This window comes from Lagopus leucura, unplaced genomic scaffold (genome assembly GCF_019238085.1).
Source record: "Lagopus leucura isolate 7727_CA_CO unplaced genomic scaffold, USGS_WTPT01 Super-Scaffold_100026, whole genome shotgun sequence".
Taxonomy (NCBI): domain Eukaryota; kingdom Metazoa; phylum Chordata; class Aves; order Galliformes; family Phasianidae; genus Lagopus; species Lagopus leucura.
This window is the reverse complement of record NW_024962277.1, coordinates 7,688,379-7,707,056: the sequence shown is the minus strand read 5'-3', so window position 1 is coordinate 7,707,056 and position 18,678 is coordinate 7,688,379. Positions and strand designations below refer to the sequence as shown.

Sequence of the window (18,678 nt, the reverse complement as noted above, 5' to 3'; positions counted from 1 at the left end):
GAGTCAAACGTAGCTGTCCGCCTACTTCTGCATCCATAATTCAGAAAGGTAATCTGTGAGGTTTAAATAGGAATCTGTGGATAGGAAGCAGGAGGTCACAATCATCAGTAATGCTGAGAGAATTATTTAGGATGGCATGGGAAGTAAAAAGATTATAGAGATAGGACGGAGATAGAGTTTGAACACTGCCAACATCAGCAAATTATGTGGTGCATTAGAAGCAGATCAATAGCTTGAAGCAAACAGTGCTGAGACCCCTATAGCTGTGCAAGCTTGTGGCTTTGCTTGGAACTGGTTTTAATCTGAACCTTTGGACTGAAAGTGCTCACACGTGACTGGAAGCTTTACAGAGACCTACAACTATTTCAGGTCTGTATGTTCTGAGTGTTTTTCGTATGAATCTGTAGCAGGACTTCCATTTCATTTTCTCTGAAGGAAATTTAGTTCATGAGCACCAAAGATGTTCTGCAAATTGAACAATCATACAATAAAAAGGGGCACCTGTAGCAGTTGTTTCAGAACTGCAGTGTTCCTCAAACTAGTCCTGTTATTATCGGGCATAACAATGTCATCTGGCTCTGGAACTTGCTGAGAAAGATGAATGTGGTCCTCTGATGGAGAGGCAGAGGTCCTTCTCTTTTAATATTGAATTTTCCCAAACCAACTGTATTGGGTTAAATACATTGTGTTTGAAGTCAATGGTAAGGGTCCCACTGATGCACGTGAGAGCAGAATGAGGCCAACTCTGATCACTTATGGGAAATCAAAATCTAGGCTAGAGAAAAGGCGAAGATCATCTCTGCACATACACTGAAATAGTTTGAGTGTAATTCCACTGATGATACCTGTTTGTTTTAGTATGGGTTCATGGCTTGATTGTAGGGCTAGTGTCACTTAAATTTTTGTACCGAATATTGCCCCCAAGTTAGTGGTTACCAGCTGGCAGGAGGTGACTGTGGTGCTGCTCTGGCTGCAGCACAGCATTTCTTTTTGTGTGAATTATGCATAAACCTGTAAAATGTTACAGGCAATGGTAGATTTTATAAGCCCTTTTGCACCACTAAAATTGCACTCTCTGTTGTTATTCTTCAGTTTTTCTTGACAACTTGAGAAAGGTAACATTATTCACAAGGAAATATCTTCCAGATTTTAGTACTGAGATTTTTAATAACTTGGAAGTGGACCGAAAGACTTCAAATTGTAAAATCAGCCATATTGTTTTACTGTTTAGTATGTCATCTTGTGATGATAATGTTCAGATCTCTACCCAGCATGCCCTCTGTAATGTGCACATCCATTTTGCCTGTTTTGTGAATAGCAATGCTGGTACAAAGAAATGTGGTTTAGCTTGCCTGTCCTGTGGAGCTGAGGACTTGAAGCCCTCTTCACTGATCTGTTTCTTATTTACTTTTCTTGTGTTTGGATAGTGTCTTTCTAATCTCTTCAGGAATAGCAGAGAGCCATGGAAGTTATATCACTGGAGAGAAAGAAGGCTGTGTAAGGAGTTTTCATATTCTGTTTTCTGTACGCTGGGCTTTCAATCTGATGCATGAGTTGTCTTATGCAATAGGAACATAGCTGTGGTTATAATGTGACTCTGGGAAAAAAAAATCTGTCAAAAGCAATGACAAATCCACCAGCCTTGCTTATGCAATTAAAATGGAAACTTTGCATGATTCATGTTTTGTTCCTTTAGAACTGGTGAGCTGTTCTGAAGAGCAAAACTCACATCTCTTGGTCCTCTGGCTTCTGTGCATCTCTGATTTGGGTTCTTCTTTATGCCAATAGAACCCTAGGGATGTTTTAATCATAGGAGAATACGCATGTGGCAACTCTGGCATGACTTCCTGTCTCTCTGAACTGCATCCTCAATTATATTAATCTGACTGTTGCCTATTTAAGAATCATACTACATCTTGAATGACAGTGGGGTAAAACAGATTCAGCAAATAAGCTGTTGTTCTTGCATGCTCACAAGTGGCAGATCAGGTCAACCAGAAAAACGGATAAACAGGAGCATATACACCGATTTTCTTGTGTCACTGCCTTTTGACTGTGTAAATGAAGAATATGAGTACGCAGAGTGCTACAAGAATGTTTTTCAGTCTGTTAAAATGAGGTGTACATGGTTTTGGCAGTCATAGGAAGACCGGGGAAGTGCAGCTTTGAAAAATGATTACATTTAGATCATGGATTTACATTATTACTGTTTCTGTAATTTCTTGAAGGTCATTTGAGTAGCTGTTAGAGAAATGTCTTTTAGACCATTTTATTTCCACAGATGTATACTCCCAAGTGCAAAAATCATTTTTGAAAATGGAATTTTCTTTTTTTTAATGGTTATGTTAGAACTTGGTAAGTTTTGTTCCTACAAGAAGTTGTGGAAAAGAAGATAAACATTAGATTTTTAAGGAATACATCTTACGAAGTATTTTCTGTTCATTTGCAAAGAAGGCAAAACAACAGACAGGCAAACATATGTGAATAAAGCTATGCTTATTTAAAGTACTTCTAAAAGTACTTTGCATTGATTTACTAACTTTAAACAGCCTGTAGAACAAGTTGGTATCATGTTAATCCCCACTTTGGCTCAGTTGCTCACTGAAATCAAGAACTGACTGCATATGTAGTTTGTGATAGCATTTGGGGTGAGTGCGTGAAAATAAAGGATCTTGGTTATCTTTTGAAATAGTTTAGTGAATTTTCTAGAAAAACCTTGTATTTCTATTTTTAGAGGTGACTTCTATGGAAACGCACAAAGCTTGGTGGTAAATTGACATTCTTTTCATGATTGTACAGATAATACTGAAGAGTACTATCCTTCCTTCTGGTTTAAAAGAAACTACTTAAAATTATCGGAACTATGGTAATTTCAAGTCTCCGATGTGTGAATTATTTCTGATGAGTCCATTAAACATAGCTAAGAAAAAAAAAAATCTGTTTTCAAGTTGTGTGGGTTTGCTTCTCTTGGAAACATACAGAAACTGGTTTGTAATAGAAACATTGGAAACAATTGCATTACCACTTTTTGTTTACTTGCAGATATTGGGTATTAAAACAGATGAGGGGTTTTGAGTTTTCAGTGTCCTAAGCTTAATTATAGAAATCCCAACCTGTAAAACTCAACTGAGTTAGGTGGTTCACCTAGTACACAATATCCTATGGATGTGATTAATAGTTTTACTGAGTTCAGCTGTGTTACAGGCTTATTCAACACTAGTGAGAAAGTATGGGTAATATGTTACTGCTACCTGTAGAGGGAGGGATTTAATCTGTGACTTGAAAGTGTATGCACATCTATGATGATGTAGTGTATTTCTTCTGGAACCCTTGATATTCCAGAACACATGAAATATCTGTGGATTTGGTGTCTTTTTAAGACTCCTGGCTTTCTTGTAACTCTGATGATCATTAATGATAGCTGAATTTCAAAACTTTAGTTAACATGAAGGATTCCAAGATTTATCAAAACAATTTTGAATTAGAATTGAGAATTGGAAGCATTGCAATAACTGGCTGATATATTTGTAACCATATTCATCTCTGAAAGAATTACAAGCCCAACAAATCAATTAAGCAGTGTAATATGGTAGCAGATGAAGCTTAAATTTGGAGTTTACTGGAGTAATCAATCTATCTTGGCATCTTCGAGGGATAGTACTTTCAAATGTCACAAGATACTACCAGAAACTCCCTTTTAGGCATTTATTGATGGTCTGGTAGGAAATGGAGACAAGACTTGATTTCATTTACCAATAACCACTATCTAGTCAAATAGACTAGATAGACCCAGAATGTTCTGGGTCGGCTTGCTTTTTGTAGGAGTATAGCCAAATTTTTTTGCAGAAGCTTCATTTGGTTGTAGAAAGGTAAAGAGAAATATATGCTAAATTTCTTAAGAGCTGAGTATCTCTAGAGTAATTCTGTTTGCAAGAACAGTTGTTGGTTTCATTCTTTTAATTTTCAAATCTACTTGGAACCTGAAGCTAGAGGTGTCATTTTTGATGAATGCATAATTAACAACACTTAATTTAAATAATGCTGAAATCTAAAATCATTAATGGTGCATTATGGCAGGGTTATTTTGGTGAAGTCATTGCACACAGATGCACCCCCAGCATAAAATAACAGTTTTGGTCAAAAGCATTAGTGATGTTTGCAACAGATTTTTAGAAATTGGAGTATTTTGCAGAACATTAGTGCCTGTAGTCTTCTGATGTGGAAAAATCAGTGGGATCACAGGAGGTTTGGATTCTGTCCCATGTTTGTTTTATTTGATTTGAAAAATGTACATAAATGCAGATTGACCTAATGCCAACAGTCTGCAACAGTAACAAATAAATAGCCAATTTTTTTGCACTTTTGTTTTGTTTTGTTTTGTTTTCAAATTTTTCCCTTTTAACTCTAGGCCTAAACATACCATCTGAAATGTTAGCAGTTCTTGTATGGATACAAAAAAATGGTGGTTGGATTCCAAAATCAAAGATTTCACTGAGCAAGCCCTCTGTCAGCCTCTTACAAATGCACCTTTTCATTTCAGTTGTCTCTCCTTATCCCTGTCACCACTATTAGGAGATGAGGAGGGAGTTGTTCCCAAAAGAGACAAGTAATTTGCTGGAAATAGATTTTAGATCAACACATTTGATTACAAGGAGAAATCAAGCTGAGCTAGTGCACTTTGTGCAACACAGGTCTATGTTCTCTGCAAGAGACATGGTTAAAATCAGCAAACAATCATGCTCTGTAGCAGCTGAGACATCCAGATGGTCTCAGTTTATCCCTCATTAAAACACATTTCAGTGTTCCAATCTTTAGATAAAGATAGGCTTGAATAGCTGTGGCAAGGCCCATATCCTAAAAGAGAGGTCATAAGCTTTTATTTAGACAGTTACAGAAACTACATCTGAAAGCAGCCCCTGCCTTGGCTGTGCAGCAGTGCGCGTACCCAAAGCAGGCATTTTGCAAGCTGTTCAGCTGGGCAGGTTAGACAGGGTTGTGGAAAAGCCAGCAATTCCTGGTGATTTCTGCAGTGCTGATGCATAGTGGGCTCTTGCCTGTCTTCCACCGGTGTAAGCAGGCACTTGAGAACAGTTACTGTCTTTTTCCTTCTCTGCATGTATTAGGGCTCCCGGTTTTGGTGATAGCCCAGGACTTGACATTCCTGCTGTAACTCCTTGCCAGCAAAAGCAGCACTGCAGTATGATGCTGTCAGTGAGTGCTGCAGCATGTGCACCTGGCTCATCTCAGCAGCCAGGGAGATAATGAGGGCCCCACTTGTGCTGAAATGTGAGTATCTGCTGAAGGGCTTTGCTGGATAGGCTATGTATCCTGCAGCTAATTATGTCATTAATTAATCTATTATCCAGTGATGACCTGCAAGAGAGCTGTTGAGGGGATGAAGAAAACCTATATAGAAACTCTTAAACTATTTATTTCCTGTATTTTGATAACTCCCCATTGCTGCTTTGTAGCCAGAGTGCTTGTGTAGAGGTATACCTTGGTCAGTGAGAAAATTCCAATTTCTTGTTCTGTTTCTTCCATATATGCAGATAACTAATGTGCAGAGTGGGAAGATTAATCTCTCTGTTCCCCCTTGCAGCCCCTAAAGAAGTTACAGCACGATAGTTTCAAAAGAGAACATTTTATTTTTAAGTTGCTATTAGTAGAACAGAAAATTAAAAGCTCATCACGGTTAGGATGAGATCCCGATTGAACCTGACAAGGAAGAAGATCTTTAATAAAAGTACCAGGCACGATGATGGCTTTAAAATAAATCTGTGTGTTAATAGCTAAATTGCGAGGCGATAATCTGATGGTCTATTTAAAAACGTGCAGAAGGAGGATTTGTGGGAGGATTTTTAGCATGACCCCATAGATAATGTATGGCTGTTCCTATGTCCTGCCCTAGTACTTACACTTTTTTGGCTAATTGTATGATTTTAAGGTTGGGCAGCAGAGTTATACATAGCTGTGATCACTTTTTATCCATCAATTGATGTCTGCTGCTGTTTTATCAGCTTATTTTTTTCTGAGCCACCAGCGAGGATAATGTGCTTGAGGGAAAATTATACCCTACATCAGTGGTTTCGTTACAGCATGTTGTACATTATTGGTAATTTGAATGCATCCAGATAAAAATAGAAAGGTTAAGTAGTTTTCCAAACGTTGCTGCTATGAAGCAGAAAAAGAGTAGTGTCTGTACCGTGTATGTGTTTGAGGGAAGAACACTGCTTTTTCTTTCAAAACTGCTTGCTAAAAATTAACACTTTCCTTGGAGCTGAGTATAAGGACATGTTTTCTTCTGAAATGCTGCTCCCAAAACTCTTTCTGGCCTTTCTGATTAATTCTTAGGATTGATGAGTGTGTTGTGCCAGCTTTTGTATACAGGTGCATGTGCAGAAATGCACCCCCCTGGAGTGGGGGTTTGCTGCCCGCAGGGGCTGCAGTCAGAGCAGTGCCATCCCTGCACCCAACCCCCAGTCTGGCCACCCCACTGCAGCCCTCAGGTTCACTCTGTTAGCTTTCTTCCACTGGTGGTGAATGCTTCTGATCTTCCTCAGCTGTTCTCAGGTGAAAGGAGCAATGCAATTTTCTGTAAAACTCTAATTTGTCACTTCTTTTTCAAAACATCTTTTTGATTCTCTGAACAGGCTGCGTAGAGAGCATTTAGCAAAAATGTTGTATTGTGAGAGAGTTGACTGATGTACTTTCATTCCTAGGTGAATGTCCTATTTAAAATCACTGCAGAACATTGCTGTACATGTTTCAGCTAATGCCCACTGAGATTTAAAACCTCCTTTTGGCTGCTCTCTTTCTTAAGAGCGACCTTGGCTGAAGGTTCCTATTGTAAAATCAAGTCCTTGCAGGGGTTTTTTTCTCTCTCATCCTTTCACGTGGATTTATGTGGTGCTGACTTATCTCTCCAGTAGCCCCACTTCTGTTTCACTGCGGTTAAAATGTTTATGGTTATAAATTACTGAGGAGAACAAATGTTTATATTTGATTTTCTTATTTTTTAAAAATTTAGGTTCTGTTGTTACCTCGGTGCTTCCCTTTCTTCAACCCTGATTAAAGAGCCAAGTAATCACATCTGGTTTTCATGTCAGGTGATAGAAATAAGCGAGCTAATGACCTGCCATGCATGCTGGAAAAAAAGCAGGAGTTCTGGGTTCTACTGTGAGACAAGGGATGGATGAGGTGCTTGCTCAGTCCCTTCTGGTTCCTTTGTCTGCTCTCTTAAAGAACTGGGAAGAGACTTGAAGCAAACCTTGGTTTCAGTTGCAGTATATTGTTCTTACTTTGTGCTACCTGCAAAACCTGGGCGTCCTGAAGAGCATTTGCATTTGAAGCTGGAATTCAGAGCTGGCAAGGCTGAGGTCTGTGTTGGTAGCAGTAACAGGTAATTCCACCTTTTTAATTTTATGTAACTATTATTATTTCTGTCGATTTTTTGGAGTACGATGGAAACATGATTTTGAAGAAAGGCAGTGCTTGCCTTCTGCTATCTAACTTATTTTCTGTAAGATGTAGCAAAGCTAAAGGACTATTTTCCTCCATTGCTGGGGCTTGCATAACTGGGCATTGAGAGCTCAGTGGCAGAAAGGAGATTCAAACAGGTGCTAAGTCTAATAGGAACCTAATATGTGTCAGTGGCTTTACAATTCTGATAGCCTCATTTGTCAGTAAGTTGTAACCTTTTAATGTTTGAATTCAAATTTGTTACGCTTTCACAAGCTGCCCTTGGATTCTGAGCTTTAGGGAAAGCTTTTAAAACTTGTGCAGTTTGAGCAGATCTGTGGAGGCAAGATGGCATCACATTTGTGGTGTATGGTCAAAGCAGGGTAGTTGGAGTATCTGTGACTGGCACCTGCTGGGTTCATGCCTTGTCCAATGGGATGATGTCTAAGAATAGCTGTTTACTTAAACAGCCCACCTGACATTGGAAATGTTCAAGGTGGCTGATGTTCTTGTGCTGCTTGAAGGGATTTTGTGTGTCTAGCCAGGAGAAGTAGAAGTGGTCTTCTACTGTAAAATATGCAGGGAACAAGAAAAAAAAGTGTCTTCAGTGGTTTTTACAGCACCAAGCACAGCTGTTAATTATAATTTGGTCCTTCTTCTACCATTTTAGAGAATTCTTTCTAATGTCAAGAACGAAGTAGATATTATGTAAAAAAAATTCCTTTTGGCTTTTTAAAAGAGAAAGTTACAAACATGTTCTTACTATAAATAAACGTGGTATGTATTTGCTGAGAAAAGTAGGTTACAGAGTGCAGTTTTCTTTTACAGCCATTTAGGAATAGTGCATGTGAAAAATGGTGCGTGTTCCATTTCTATTCATATATTAATATTAATAAATAACAATAAATCAGGTCCTTTTTTTAAACAATCATTTGATTTTTTTTTTTTAATTTGTTCTTCTTCCACTTTCATTATTCAGTTTGTAGTTTGTTTGTAGTGAAGCTGGACTTTGTTTGTCACCACTGGTGCTGCCGTAAAAACTTTGGTTTTATGAATGGTGTTGTATCTTTTTCTTGCTAAGACAATAAGATGTAATATAAATATAGTAATGCCTCTAATAGGCAACCAAGGGGACAGGAGGTAGAGCTGCAAATACAGACCAGGCTGCAGGATAAGTTTGATGTTTTTCTGTTTTATTTATTTTTCCCTTGCCCAGATATTTTCCATGGAGATCCGAATCATACAGTAGCATTTCATGTGCTGTAAAGTCATATCCTGATTTCTGACTGACAGTAATGATGTCTGACTTCAGCTGCCACTGAAGTCTTGTACTCCACGTTGGCTGGACTTGCTGCTAGCAAAAGATATATATGTATTTTTTCCTTAAGTAGCACTCAATGTTAACACTTTCAGAAAAATGTTAACACCACACCCAAAAAAGATTTTCTCATTTGCTATTAGTTTTGAAGCTACTCAGGTAAAATGTGGAATTCTATGTATGAGACTGAAAATAAAAAATTATTGGCTAAACACAGTAATCTGATTCTGTTTTGGCAAGGCTGTGCAGTGGCTCTCCCTTATTTACAGACTAAGGTCTGTTAATGTGCTTGGTTCTCTTTACTTTCTCTTAAAGAGTGATGTGGCCAAGTGTAGTCAACCAAGCCTTCTCACTGCTAGTTACATGATGGATGCTGACAGAAGAGAACAAACACCACAGCAAATCCTTTTTTAATTTATTTTATTTTTCCTTAAGTAGTTTCCCTTGGTTTGCTATGTAGAATTATAGTCTTTTTTTTCTGAGGATGTGAGTGTCAAGAGTGATCATTTTATAGTAGTTGGAATTAGGTCTTAATGCAAAAGGCCTTTCAGGTTTTAAAACAAATAAAAAAATGTGGATTTAATTTTGTATGTGAACACTATGCACTGTGAATTATTTCCAGCATGTTCTAGAAGAAACTGTGCTAACTCCTAAATAGTCATCTGAGCCAGAAATGTTGCTGTTCAAACAGAGGTAAAATAGGCATTGGCAGGGCTTTCACATGCTGGATGTAATCCCTGTCTTCCTAAGTTTTTACCAGTTACAGAAACCACTGACCTGTATATCATGTCCTTTCTGCTGACGTGTGTTTGGATTTTATTCTGGTTTCATCACAGCGATTTGAGCTGTGATGTAGAGAAATGCCAGTTGACAGAGTAAGGTTTGGTTTGGGCCGTGTAACCTCTGCAGTTCAGAGCAGGGCATGACCAAATGCCTCATGCTGCAGCTGACGAAGTTTTCATTCTCTTTCACAACCTACAGGCTCATTCCTTATAAAGAAAAAGAAGTGCTACCTGTCAACGTTTCATAGAATTTTTAGTAAAATAATGGATCAAAATTGTGTTATGTGTGACAGTAATGTGCAGTGCTGCTTGGAAAGTACAAATTGGCTCTTCTTGCTTCTGGGTAAAGCTGGAAAAGGCCTCAATTTATCTGCAACTTACTTTAAAGTAAAATAAAATTCTGGTATCGTAAGTATTTGAGGCCACTATTATATTAGCATGTAATGCTAACCAGCACTGGAAATGTTTTGACCTTCTTCTGAAAGCCCACCAAACAAGTAATAGGTTGGTGAGTTTGGTTGCAGATATGCATTAGTGGAGGGATGGAAGCCTGTGTGTAAGAACTTACTGATTAAAATGCTGATGGATGATTCGAACATATACATGATTTGCTTTATTACTGTCAAGATTTAAGATGAATAGTCCCCATGGAATGTTTCTCAAAAATTAGAGAAAAGAGGGAAAAGCGAGGTTGAGATGTGCAGTGTAATTACTGAGAGCAATGGCAATGTGTGCTACTGTCTCTGAGTTAATCTTAAGGCATGAAGATTAGGTAAAGAGGCCATTTATTCAGCTATTGTTTTCATTGCATTTGACTTCTTTTTTGTTGTTGTTGTTGTTGTTCTGAATCTCTTTCATTTAATGATAGTTTGAACAGCTTTAGTTTTTTTTGTCCAGCTATGTTTTGGATTGAATGGATAATATACTTTGGAAGTTGGCCTTCCTTGAAGCAACTGCAGTATTCATCTCTGTGCAACTCTGTGTGAAAACAAGAATTGTCTAAACCTTGAAGGGGGTAAAGAATGGGTCTTTGGTGCCAAAAGTACAACTCCACAGAGCAGGAATATGAGTGTGGTAAAGGAAGGTAGAGAATGAAAGTAACCCCGTAACTGCTCTGCAGTGTAGAATTAGTCTTGGGAGAATAAATAACTAATGAAAAATAACCAACAAAATAAATTCACGTTAGTTCAAGAAACAAGAGAATTCTTAAACTTGTGACCAGTACAGACTTCACTGGAAAATATCTTTGCAGGGGAAATAATTTTACTCCATTAAACATTGTTAATGATGTGTAGGGCCCTATAACAGCTGGGACACAGGCTGCAGGTCCCTCCTCAGGTCCTATCAGCTGTGCCTGAAGCCAGCAGGTTGATAATGTTGCACAGTGATGCCAAGAATATTTTGTCACTCCAGCAAGTGCTCAGCAATGGGCGATAATAAACATGATCTGGTTTCTTATTGCAGTCCCTCTAACAGCATTCATAAAGAGTGAAATTCTGGCATCAGTGAAGGAACGATTTCATCTACAGGGCCTGATCCAATCCCCCAGAAGTCATTGATAGAGTAATTTCATTGACTTTAATGGGACTGAATTGATTCTTTTAATAGTATTTTTCTTCCTGTCAGTAGTTCATTTGGCTTTGTTGCAGCCATTTACATGAGTAGTGGTATGAAACAGATTGAATGGCTGCACACTTTAACAGGGCACTAGAGGTAGTTTCATGCTCTTGGGGATCAGGAACCAGGAAATTTGTGAAAGAGTTGGATGGTTTTTTTGGTAGTTGGAACACACAAGTGTCTGTCAGTCCTGGATGCTCATCCAGGATTGAATTATTTACCAGTTTTCTTAATGAATTTCAAGTTGCGTTAGGTTATGTAGTGTTGTAGATAGGATATTTTCAGACAAATTGCAAAGTTCAGTTTTTTTTCTCTTCATCTACTCTTGGCTTGCCGGTTTTCAACAAAAATTTCACACTTGTGAAGGTGCCAACCTGCTTTTATTCAAACAGTGTTTTTCTTTCCTGCTGCATCTTGTGCCTTCCTGATAATTGAACTTCAAAATCACTATTTGTTTTAAGCATGAGTTTGAACATGAGCATGTTTGGGTGCTTTTGATTAGTTTCCTTGACTGCTTGGAGAGATGAGCATTTCTCCTGCTGGTCTGCAAAGATAATTTTCCCAAATAGATGAGAATTTTCTTTTTGATACAGGAGAAGAGCAATACGTTTTATGAGATGGTGCAACTGGGCCACAACTGGATTTATTTCATCTGGAGATTTCTCTAGAGGATGGCATGGCTTTCTTTCTCAGGTACTGCCATGGGTGTTGAATGCCCTGCAGCATTCTGGCAGCCTGTTGCTGGCCTTGTTCTACCACATGGCCCATAGAGGATAAACAAAAACTAAACAAACAAACAAACAAAACACTTGGCCCATTTTGTTGAGATTGCTGGGAGAAACCCCTTAATTCTGTTTTATCAAGGAATAAAATCTCTAATAGCAGGGATACAGAGAAATCTTTTCAAAAACTTAGTACTCTGTAAAATGTGATGCTTCCATGTTTTTTTCCCTCCCCCTTGCTTTGGGAGGTCTGTGTGTGTCCCAGAGGAGCAGCTGGCAGAAAATCTACATCCAAATAACAATCCTAGTGTGACGGCAATGCTACAAGCCAATTCCCTTGGCTGAATTTGAGGGGAACCAGTCCTGTGTGCTCCCTTCCCAATTGCAGAATGAGTGAATAGCACCTCAGCTTAGCTGATCTCTGCCCTGGTTATTCCTCTGACAACCCATTAAGGAGTGATTACCTCTTTATCCTTCCTTCTGTAAGGGCAAGTAATTCCTTCATCGTCAGATTTTGAGATCAGAGTCAATATGATCTTAGATAATGATCTTGGAGAAAACAGTCAAATTATGGATACAGCCTGAGTTTTTGGAGCTGTCATGAATCCAGGTTTTGATCAGACCTTTAAGGATTGTGAAACACAGGTCTTGCAGTTCTGATCTGGTGAAACCGATGAGCTCGTTTGTTCCCTTACCATTGATTTTATGCTAATAGAAGTCCAGATGAAATCAGCTGTCAGAATACACAGTGATGATATCTTATAAATCATTCTAATACACTGTGAAAATATTTACGAGCTTCCAAGATGAGATTTTTCCTGATTCAGGGAATCAAGGTATACTTTTCCCAGCAGGACTACAGTTACTTCATCCAAATTGCTCCTGTTTTAATTGGCATGCACTTCCTTTAAGCAGCTAGAAGATGAAAAATATTTGTCTTTGGCTCTACAGGAATGGAAGTCTGCTCTCCAAGATGCAGCCACCTGGGGGAGGAAGGGAGAGGGGAAGCTTGTACAACAAAAATCCATGACATCTTGGAAAAATAAAAACCTTTATCAGGATGGAGACTTTTTAAATGAGAAAAATGAGGGTAGTATTTTACTCAAGCTTTCTACTCTGAAGTCTTGTTACTTCCCAACTTCTTGTTGGGAAGATGTGTGTATATACGTGTGTGTGTGTGTATATATTTATTTCTCCACAGTTGTTTCCAAAATGCACTTTAGGAAAATTTTAACCCAGATTTCTTGTTTCTAAAACCTTGTTTCAGAAGCAATGGTAAGGAAAAAGAAATAACCACCTGGCTGGCAATATGACACTGTGTGTGAAATTAGTTTTTCAGTGACAGGAGGGAGGTTTTTGTCTTTCGCTGAACTTTATCTGTGGAGGTTTGGTTTCTCTGCAGATTATTGTCATTGGGAATGGTGAGACCCCTCCAAACCACAAACAAAGATCGTATCCAAGCCTGGTGTGGTAGCTGGATTTCTTGTAGAGCTCCTACATTTCATCCACTTGGAGTCATTTAACCTGTTCTGCTGACGCAAGTCGTGTAGCCCAACTGATGGGGGAATATTGCCATATACCAACCTCAAGTTTTCTATTTCTAAGCTTTATGTTAAAGGAATATTAACCACTTAGTGGCCATGTGGTCATGTGTCAGCTATGCTAACCTGGTACACCATCTGGCAGGGTTCCTGTGCTTTTCATAGAAGAGATTCAAGGATCAAATGAAGCTGGCATATCTTGTTCCACAGGATTAGAGAGATGCATTATCAGTGAATAATGTTAGTCATGCTTTGTGCTTCCTATATTTTACCATCTGCCTTTCAAAAATGTGAGATGGTGTTTCCCTGGTGTCACTGCACTAGGTGTATCATGAAGAGCTTGAACTCAGGGATTTGTTTTCAGAGCACTGGAGGAAGCACAGCCTTCATATTTGTTGCTTATTGATCAATATTTAATTGAAGGTGAAATAAAAAATTAAGCAGGCAAATGCAAAATTAGCAAGCATGTGCTAAAAAGCAATATTGCTGTGAAATTCTTAGGAATGGAAACAAAAATATTAATGTATAGGGGTGGCACAGTTGGTCAAAAGAAATGCTTTCTTGAGAGAGGTGAACGCATCCCACAAAGAAGAATGTGTGGAAAACATAATTGACACCAAATTCAGTACCAGGAGGCTCACATTAGAAAAATGCAATTGTTTTTTTGCTGTGCTGTTGTTGATTTTCTTTTATTAGAGAAGGCTTTGCAAAAACTAACCCTAGAAGCTGTCTGTTAGGTGAATGGTGCATTTCTGTTGCTTTTTTTTTTTTTTAGTGTTCAAGATCTTTAGGTGTATTAATCTCTGGAATATTTTTTTTTTTCCCACTGGAAGTAAATAGCAGGCTGTCATTTTAGTTATTATGATCAATGCCTCCTTTCTTCCTAATATTTTCTTACTTATCCTTTGCCATGACCAAATCTTGGTTTGCTTTTGGTAACTATCAACAACAGCTTACCATACTCAAAGCCAGGAAGAGTCTGAAATTATTTAAGAAATGAGTGGTGGAAAGGTTATCGTCAGCAGAAGCTGTGGTGATTCAGTGCCTCTTGGGATGAAGTCTGTTTTGCAGGACATCTGTGACTTCTGCTTCTTGCCATTTTTTTTCAAAATAATGCTACAGGCTGATGCTATTTCTGTTCAGAATAATGATCCATCCTGTTTATAAACAGATGAAGTGATAATGAAGGCCTTTTCTGCATGCTTAATGTAAGGAATTGTCATGAAATTAACTGTTCCTGTGACCACTGTCTGGCATACAAGCATGGAAGGCTTGTGTGGTAGAGCAGGATATCTTCTCCTTGGCAAATGAAAGCCCATTTTTACTGCCGCTCCCAGTTTCTCTTTACTGCTCACTGCAAGCTATGCTTTGTGCCGAAATCCTTATCTTGAAAAGTAAAATGTGACAGAGTTGGCAGTAGCTCTTAGCACCAGAATGTCTGGCAATGAATAGGGAGGGTGGAAGAAGAGAATGGCGGTCGCCTGCCATTTTTACTGCATCCTACAATATTGTAAAACTTCAGTGTTGTTTTTCTTCTTTTTTTCCTCTCAAAATCAAAGAAATGTTGAGTTAGCTGTTAGAGCACTGATAGAGATTCAGTTTGTCTCGTTGATGAAAGTGTACCAGGCAGCTCCAGAGCAGGTAGTGTCATTAGAAGCAAGGAGGAATTAATGAATGCAGTGGGCTTGATCTTTCTCACATGCAGGGCAGTGGCAATGCAGTTAGTTTGGAAATACCAAGCCTGTGTGTTATGTTATCTGTGTGTGGGCAGGAGATTATATTTGATGCATAGATGTAGCACTGGGGCTTGAAACACTTTGGGATCCTCTTTGTGTGAACTCATATCCACGGTGTGGTGCCATACCTAGATGGCTGAGGCTGACAGGTCTGAATCAGAAAGCTGCTGGGGCTGTATAGGGGCCTTTTTCATCACAAGAAAACAATTCCAAGGCCTATAGATTTAACAATGCACAGGCATTCACACACTTGAGGCAAAAATGAAACCTTTAATCTCTGTTAAAACTCTGTGCCAAATATAATAGCTGCTTTCGGCAGTATTTAAACCAACTTCATTAAAGTATGGGAAGGGGAAAGAGTTTAAAGGCTGATTTTTAGCAAGTAATCAGCTGCCTCCCAGATGGTCCAAATGTGGCTTTCTCAACACTACGCACGGTAAAACAAAAAAAAAAAGATGGAGCCCTGTGCAAGTATAGCTGTGTATATGTGTGTGGGATGCTAGCAGGCCTGTGGCTGTGTAGGCTGTGGGCAGTGTAGGGAGGACAGCCCCCAGCTGCCCCTCCCCTGTGCTGCAGCTCCAACAGCTCACAGTGCTGCATTTGAGTGTTTTCTCACTTTTGTGGGGTAGTTTGCCTGCACAGCACTGAAGCTGCAAGATGAGATGTATGTACACGTATTCTGAATTTCTGAGGGGTGGCTGTATCCTGTCCTTGCACTGAAAAACACTTCTACCTTACCCACTGTACAAACTAATGGTTTAATTATTTTTTGTTACTTTGCTGCCTTTAAGCTTGCCTGTGTTCTGGTCAGCTGAATGACTGCTGTGGATGTACAAACCAGCACACGTACTGGAGGCACATATCTAGTGTGCTGGACTAAGCGCTTGCTTGTTAATATTTATGAACCATCTCATTTGGCAATTGCTCTTGGGACTTGATTAAAGTATGCAACACTGCTATTGGTGCTTTAACTGTAGAGAGCTTTACCTAAGAGCTAGTGGTATCCTTGTTGTCCATGCTAGCTTTGACCACCTGCAGCATTTCACAGGACATCTGTACGGTGTTTCTCTGTAGATGTTCTTAAATGACAAGTCGAATTGCATCGATAGAATGAATTTGAATTCATCCTTGTGAAGAATCGTTGCTCACCCTTGTAATGAGTGCTTTCTATTTGTTCCGAAAGGTCCAGAGGAAGAAATGACCATGTAGATTCTACAGCCTGGGTGCTGCATAATGGGAAATGGTGAATGGAGCGGAACTGGTCTGCAGCCTTGAAAGCAGCTGTTCTGCGGACCACTAGTCGGTCAGGGGCACCTTGCACACCAGAGGCATTCTCCACGTCGCTCACTGGACACATGCTGGATTGTTTTTAATCCTAGGCTGGAATTCGAGGCTCGTCTCCTTCAGTTTTTAAAAGATTTTAAGCTTCTATCAACTCTAACAAGTGGAGCAATATAATCAGTAACCATGGGTGACATGACAAATAGTGATTTTTATTCCAAGAACCAAAGAAATGAGGCCAACCATGCAGGAGAATTTGGGTGCACCCTGCAAGAACTGCGCTCCCTCATGGAACTCCGAGGAACAGAAGCAGTGGTAAAAATTAAAGAGACATATGGGGAAACAGAGGGGCTCTGCAGGCATCTGAAGACATCACCAACAGAAGGTAAGCTAATTTTCCTTCAGTTGTATCAGGGGACTTTGCATAAATTCTCTCTGGAGAGTTCAAGAGAGGTTTTATTTTAAACATATAATTCTCATATATAATTCTCATGATGCTGTCCATTGTCCCTAACAACAATAAAACAAAAGAGGACTTTACAGGGAAAGAAGAGGAAAACAGTCACTCATTTGCCTAGCGATAGCTAAGGATAGCATGAGAAGGTGCTGCTTATTCAAACAAATGAGCGTGTGTTATTTCTTTGAAATGCAGTCAAAAAATATCAGCACCTCTTTTATGACCTCTTACTTAATTCTGGAGGGAGTAAGAAGGTGCAGACTAGTTGCTTAAATAGAGTTTTTAGGTGTTTACACATCTTGAGAATATAAAATTAACTTTTGAGGTATGTTATGTTCCTTTTTAGATCAATACATAATATATTTTGTGGTTACTAGTCGTAACTCCACATTAAAATTATACCACAGATAATTTTAATAATTACCAACGCATAAATATGTTGGTGTTTTTATTGTTTGGGCTGCTTTTGTACTTATAGCTATGCTCCTTAATTTTTTATGTTCAGTGATGCCATTCATAACTTCTCAATATCTATTCTTCTAAGTGCCTCTGGAATTTTCTACCTGGTCAGCAGTCATTTGTCTGGTTTTCAGCACCATCATCGTATTTTCATCTCCAAAGATACTAACACTTCTGGAAATTATACAGTATTTCAATCTATAATGCTTATGTTGTCTTGTAGTTACATCTTAAATTTTCTTTTTCAACGAGATAAAAGTTTTAACTTTGCTTCTTTCTCGTCTCTTAACTAAATGAATTTTTATTTCCTCTGTTTCAGTGCTTGAAAGTCTTGATTTATTGGTGTTATCACAAACATGTAAATTGTGAAATTGATAATATCACATTATGTGATACTGCAAGTTGAAGAGTTCCAAAGGAGCAGCTATACCTAATCTTAAAGTAAATTTTTCATGACCCTACCCTTGATCTTATACAATCTCAGAATTTTTAGACATGAGAAAGTGAAGCTGTGAATAGTGCTTTCTCAGAATGGGATTATTAAATGAATTTTGTATTTAAATGAAACTGTGATCGTGCTTCAGCATTCATGTGCTGTCTTGTATTCTAGGATAATTAGTGACAAGTGGCACCTTTTCATACATAATTTTTCATTTTCTACAAGTATCTTCTCTTATCCAGAGATCACTCTTTCTGGGAGGGGTAAGGTAAGAAAATGGGTGCATGCCACCTGCCTGAGATATCCTGATGTCCATCAGTTTTTCAGACAGGGGCCTAAGGGCTGTTGCACACCAGATAATCGACTCCTCAGGGAACATGCACCAGTTCTGATATATCCCTGATGCGTGATGGAGGATTCCAGACAGAAGTGCAGAATCCCTGTTTTTACATAACAAAGATTGACTTAAATATATTCCACTTGGGATTTAGCACATTCAATATTCCTCAGTGCATTGTAGAACGCCAAAGATGAAGTCCCAGTTTGGGAGCACTTTAGTGACTTTACTAAAAAGTTCTGCCAACTTATTCTAGTGGCTACCAGGTCAATGTGAACTTCAAAGGAAATGTTAATTGCATTATCTGTTCAATTTGTGACATCAGGGAAACTTAATTCCTCATATTGGAACAGAGTGTGTGGATCCAACTAGTGTGGCATGCTGACTCCAGCAGTAATCTATATCTGATACTTCAGATAAGGTAACTTTCCTCTGAGCCTTACGTATGCTTCATCACTTGTGCATTAGGGAAAAACATTTCCAGCTTCAAATGGCAATCAGCATAGCCTTGGAATCCTGAAGACTCTGCTG

The 18,678-nt window shown here is 38.8% G+C and overlaps 1 long non-coding RNA gene across 1 annotated transcript; it reads left to right on the top strand.

Annotated features, from left to right (window-relative positions):
• The first annotated feature begins 7,198 nt into the window (after positions 1-7,198).
• LOC122184909 lies at positions 7,199-17,742 on the top strand. Its single transcript, XR_006180675.1, has 3 exons — positions 7,199-7,399; positions 16,358-16,840; positions 17,691-17,742. It is a non-coding gene; the product is annotated as an uncharacterized LOC122184909 (long non-coding RNA).
• The last annotated feature ends 936 nt before the right edge of the window (positions 17,743-18,678 follow it).